Source organism: Brassica oleracea, chromosome C5 (assembly GCF_000695525.1).
Source record: "Brassica oleracea var. oleracea cultivar TO1000 chromosome C5, BOL, whole genome shotgun sequence".
Classification (NCBI taxonomy): Eukaryota; Viridiplantae; Streptophyta; class Magnoliopsida; order Brassicales; family Brassicaceae; genus Brassica; species Brassica oleracea.
Genome location: NC_027752.1, coordinates 15772519 through 15777707, shown reverse-complemented (window position 1 = coordinate 15777707; position 5189 = coordinate 15772519).

Genomic DNA, 5189 nt, shown 5'->3' with positions numbered 1-5189 from the left:
AAAGCGCACCTTATATTCAACACTTCTCTCATGACATCAGGAAGGAACCAGTGACAAAAAAATTTGCATCGACCTTCTTTTTTCTTTTCTTATTTGTGGCCTTTTCCCCAAACTTAGGTTATTTTCCCTAAATTTGTTTTAAAATCAGGAGGGTGTCGATCGACGCTGGAGGGGTGTCAATCGGCACCGGAGGGGGGTCGATCGACGCTGATGCTGGTTGTTCAGTCTCGTATTTTGAATCAGCTATAGGTGCTGGATCTTCAGACAACTCTATGCAGGAAATAAACTCCTCGCTTTTGGTCTTCTCCAAAGGATCATAGAAGACAGTTTTGTCAACAGTAGTCAGACACATCTTATTCTTCTTTAGATTGCTAATTGCTCCTATTGTAGCCATGAAGGCACATCCAAAAAGAAGAGAAGATTTCCAGCCTGATTTTATCTCCAAAGTATGGAAGTCTACAAGGACAATGAATTCTCCTATCTCTACTTTTACATTCCTGATCATGCCAGCTGAATTTTCTTGGAGTTATTCACGAAGTGAAACTAGCGTGAAAAGTTTCCAATTTTAATCCTAATAATTCAGCAGTGTCTTTGGCCATGATGCTGACCACAGATCCAATATAGCAAAGGGAATATGGGAAATCGTAGCCATGTATACAACATGGAATCATAAACTTCTCAGGATCTTGTTCCTTCTTTAGTGTCTTCTTGAGTTTACGACTGAATTTTTTAAATAGCAGCTCAATGACCTTATATGACTCTTTTCTCTCTCAGAAGAAATTACCAAGTCTATACTGATGATAGGCCTCCTTGAAAGACATATCTTTAGAAATCTTCTTCACTCTCTTGAGAAATCCATCAAGTGATCAACTATGTTGGCTTCTCTGCTGAGGTTTTTGGGAACATAGAGCTTCCTATATTTCACTTTCTTCCCAATTGGAATTATTTTTTTCGTTGCATGCTTATCCATGTCAGGTTCATGTTTGTCCATGTCGTGTTGATCGACACTGCGTGTATGTCGTTCGACACTCTCTTCTTGGAACACATCTTGAGAAATGTGTTGACCGACACGCATGGTATGTCGATCGATAGTTTCAGCGAGGGTTGATTGCTAAGGTTTTGTTATCGGTTGACACCAATAACCAATGCCGAAAGACATGAAGCCTTCAACCAAAAAATCACCTTCTTCCAGCTTCTCATGCTCGACCACTTTCCTGAAATCATCATCTAAGATGGTATCAACCTGGTGCCTCTCACTTTCTTCAACTTTCTCTTTAACCAGAGCTTCTTACTTCTTCACAACTTCTTACTTTTCATAGCTTATGCGGTCTGAAAAATATGGGTGTCTAGCTTCTTCATATCGCTTTCGACACTAAAATCAATCTAAAAGACAGCTGCATGCGAAGGATCTTCAGTAATCTCAATGGAAGATAATGGTAGGATAGGAGATTCAACCTCATATATAGCACATGTAATCACAAACTCCCTAGGGTCTCGTAGCCTTGTGAGTTTCCTGATCTCTACAGCTAATTTTATAGCCACATCATACAATGCATTGGTCTCCTTCATGGTTTCTCTAAAGTTATCAAAGAACTGAAAGAAACAAAAATCTTTGCAAGCATATTTAAAAGAGAAACCTTCAGGTATCATCTTCACTATCTTATAAAATCCAGCCAATTTTTCTGCGCAGTTGGGTGGTTTCATATGCTTGTTGACAATAAGGTATGGCACTTCAAGCTCGTACATTCTCTGCTCAATAAGTTCCAACTCAATCTTGAGCCTCAGCAGTGCGTCCAACCATGAGAGTCGATCGACACTAGATGAGTATCACTCGATGCTAGTCTTTGGTGAAGTTTTTAGATCTTTTTCCGATGGGTGTTGATGGATGATAGTGGAATGTCGATCGTCATGAAGCTTCAGTTTCGAGTCCTAACCAATATTTTCATGTTGTTCTTCATCCCCTAGCTCCAAATAAATTTCCATAGTGATTTTTCTATTCAAATCAAGGGCAAGATGACAGCTAGATATAATTGTGTCGATCGACACGGAGCTCGAATCACCGGTACTAGTTTTGTTCATTGCGTTCAACTCACTAGATCCATCGTGTTAATCACCATTTTCCATAGTGGGATCAGCAAATTGTCTTAGTTTCAGTCCTTGCCTCTGGGTGATCTCATCTCTGTTGAACCTGAATAAAGGGCTTTTTGACATGAGTGATCGAGGCTTCATATCTCCATTCGGCTCACTGTAGACTGAATCAAACTTCTGACTGCAATCAAACATCATTTCCTTCTGCCAATCTTCCAGCAAGAGAATACAAGAAAAGTTTGCAAAAATAGTAGTTTTCAGAGACTCCATTGAACTGAATGCATGATATATCCTCAAATGATTCAATATGAATCACTGGATACTCATGAGGAAGACCATGAAAGGGATGCTGACCCACAAGAGATATATATGCATGATTCAGCTCAAAAACATACTTTAGAGTGCATAATGACGAATCGTAGAACTATTCAGGATTGTTGTAATCTCTAAGAAGCGGAGATGAAACTCAAAGCCTTTCTCGAGAAGGCATTGAAAACTTGACACAAGAAAACGTGTGTTGGACCAGCAAAGGAAAAGCAACCTTGAGAGATAAAGTTTGAAACTGCCATAGACAACAAGACATTTTATACACGAAAAGCTGAACACACAAACATCCGTAATGCAGTAGTCACACAACCACCATATCCACGAGCCGTCACGAATAAACCATCGCTGCCCTTGAGCACTGGATAAAAAATTAACTGAGATAAGACACCGAGCATTGACGCCATGAAAGTTGAAGCACCGCTCCACATCGAGAAGGAATCCTCGCTGAAGAAGACCATGAAAACCGGAGAAGCGAGGTCTGTCTTGACCTTAAACAACAACAGATCTAGAAAGGAGGAAACTAGATCTGCCATAGTCCAACCCTAAAAGCTAATTCCATTCTCTTTACAGTCCGTGCCGCCTCATCTAAGCTCCAGAAAAGAGACTCAGCCACCATATATATCACCTTTCGGAACAGCCTTAGGTTTTTGTTGGCGGAGCTCTAAACAGAGCATCAACATATTGGTGGCCAAATAAAAAGTAAGAAAGAGAAACAAATAAAAAAGAAGAAGAGAGCATATGTCGCTTCTGACGGGGCCTCATGGACCTAACGCTGGAATTCACCGAAATGAGTTGTCGCCTTTGTTTTCACTTCAGGAGAGAGAGAGAAAGTTTAAAAATTTTTTACTGATGTTGACTCTCTTTTGCAAATTATTAGATTAGTTTGCAACGGCTCTTAAATTTATTTGATTTTTAAAATATAATAAATTTAATTTGTATTTTTATTTTAAAGCTAAAACTAAGTTAATATTTAGAAATATTTTCACTAATAATTATGAATTTAATTATTTAGTCAAAAATTAAAGTAAAAGAAAATTCTAAAATTTAAAACAGAAAATATCCAAAATATTTTTATGGTGTATTCTATTAAAATATTTTAATATTTAAGTAATGGTGAAATTAATCTTAATAAATGTATAAGAGTAATTAAAATTTAAATAACACAAACTGTAAATAATAAAAATAAAATTATATATATGATGTTTATGTTTAATAAGATAGAAGTAATTGTCTAGTATTAAATATAATAAAACGCATAGTTGACGGGCATGAGTTTAAAATTTCTTGTTTAGTCCACTTAAGATAAAGTACTATCGTTGAAAATAAGATAAAGAACTATCGATATCTTTAAGAATTTGTTGGATATGAGTGAAGTGGCAGTCGCAATCCTATTTCTTCACGTGAAGAAAGTTGCTCCCTCAGCTGCGTAGTGGATTCGTTGTCCATCTGTCTGATGAATCTCATCACTTCGGTTCTGAATTAACCTATAGAAACCAGTTAAATATATAAAAACCAATATAATTAATGAGAGAGTTCTAGACCGCTGATTCATATACGGCGACCAGTTTCCGTAAATGATTACTCGACGCCACAATGGTTGGTCGGCTAATATCTATATAATACTTACTCCTTGCTCCGTTCCACAGAGATATTTTTTACCATTTTTTCGCATATTAAAAAAACATATTAAACTATCATAAAAATACATCATTTTCTATTTTTTAAAATTTTCAATAATTTTTAGCCAATAGTAATTTAATAAAATCAATTAAATTTTTTAGAGTTTACAATTTTTTAATAGAAAACACAAAAAAATATATCTTTGTGAAACAATTTTTTTTCTAAAAAATCTATCTTAATGGAACAGAATGAGTATTTCATTTAAATAATTACTGGACACCACAATGTATTATTATCTTAGGGGTGTTCAATCCGGATATCGGTTCGGTTTAGGTTTGGTTTTTTTTCGGTTTTCGGTATTTCGGTTAGTAAAATATAACTAGCATTCTAAATCCATATTTATTTCGGTTCGGTTCGGTTTATATACCGTCGGTTTTCGGTTTATTTGGTTTTATACCAAAAAACATAATTATTTAGTTTGAGATCATATAAAATGAATTTTAGAGTCATATTGTCAACACAGTCATTTATTAAAAATATATTACATGTTCAAATAATGAACAAAAAAGTAAAAATGCTTCTACCATCAAATAAAATAATCAAATCTATAATTAAAATCAGAGCCTGAAATTTTGAAAATAAAAATATGAAACAAAACAGAAACATGAAAGAAAAATTTTTTCACTCTTCCATATTTAGTGTTCATTAAAGTCATGCTTTTTCGATTGAACACGAAACTCTGTTTGTTTATAGATAAGAAAAAAGTTATGAAAATTTTCCATTAATTATTTTCTATCAAATTTATAATCTTCATATTAATTTAGTGAATACTAAAATAAAGCAAAAAGATAAAAAAAAACTTAAAAATAAGATGTCTGAATTTCGATGTATTGTTATTTAATTATAGTTCAATTGTTTTACAAATTGTTCTTTATTACTATAACATTATGGTAATAGTTATTAACACAAATTTAACTTATATAACAAATAGATATTCATGTATTGTTATAAAATAGATACATATTTATATGTTTCTACTTTTAATCGATTTTTTTCGGTTTATTCGGTTTAATCGGTTATATACCAAACCATATCCAAATCCTACGGTTTTTATAAAATTATATTCATTCGGTTTATATGGTATATACCAAAAC